This window comes from Gavialis gangeticus, unplaced genomic scaffold (genome assembly GCF_001723915.1).
Source record: "Gavialis gangeticus isolate Ggan-Ray unplaced genomic scaffold, GavGan_comp1, whole genome shotgun sequence".
Lineage (NCBI taxonomy): Eukaryota > Metazoa > Chordata > Crocodylia > Gavialidae > Gavialis > Gavialis gangeticus.
The window spans coordinates 155843067-155844020 of record NW_017728992.1 but is presented as its reverse complement, the minus strand read 5'-3'; the positions used below and the strand labels follow the sequence as shown (position 1 = coordinate 155844020).

General features: G+C 58.6%; 1 protein-coding gene across 1 annotated transcript in view; it reads right to left on the bottom strand.

Moving 5' to 3' along the window:
• LOC109305054 (neural-cadherin-like) overlaps positions 1–954 on the bottom strand; it is a 95582-nt gene that overhangs the window by 36964 nt on the left and 57664 nt on the right. The window lies entirely within an intron of this gene.

Genomic DNA, 954 nt, shown 5'->3' with positions numbered 1-954 from the left:
GGGTCATGAACTCCTCAACATTTGCACCCCTGCCACACCAGGCCTGGCTTGCAGCTGCTTGCCCCACTGCCTCTCTGGTGGATGATGGTGGTGGCCACTGCTGCTGCCTCCATGGTAGCCACGGCCTTCCACAGTAGCTGTGGTGGCTACTGCCACCACGACCACTACTGTAGCCAAGGCCATAGCCACTGCCTCATTCCCTGGCCTGGATCCACCCTGTCAGAAGCCCCCATGATCCAGCCGGTGGCCTAAGAAATAGCACAGTCTTGGGATAGGTCTCCTGGGATATGTTTTGAGTTATGAGCAGGCACATTAGGCAGACTCCACCTTCAAAGTTTAAAAAGAATGAGCTCTAAGGATGGTTTTCTGTCCATCTTTAGGAGACAGGGATCAGTACTCCTGATAGCCTTTTGCCTCTTTCTAAAGGCAGTTTGCTAGGGAGCTTGGTGCTGCATCTTGGCTCATGCAAGGTACTTTGACACAGACCCTTGGCAGCAGGGCATGGCCCCAGCCACCTGAGACTGCTGCCTATGCCACATGGAGCCAGCCTGGCCTGAGGGAGCATGGTTCTTGCATGCAGTATTGAGGGCCCCAGGTGACAGCAAAAGCAGCCTGGTCCTGCCCGAAGAGGTGTGCCCCCAGGCCAGGCCAGCTCCATCTAGCACAGGTGGAGGTCTCAGGTGGCCAGGGCTGTGCCGTGCCACCAGGGGGATCTACCAGTAGTGGGCCATGAACGCCCTGACAGTCACCGCTGCTGTGGAGGAGATGGGGAGTGGAGGGGCAGGGGAAGAGGGCTGTGTACCATGCTGGGGGCAGAGAGGGGACCCACCATGCCTGAGGAGTCCTCTCCACCCCTAGCCTCCCTCCACTGTCTCCCCCACTCGCACAACCCCCTTCACAATCCAACCCTAAACCCCCCACCCCTCACACAAACCCCCCCCCAAATACCCCCAC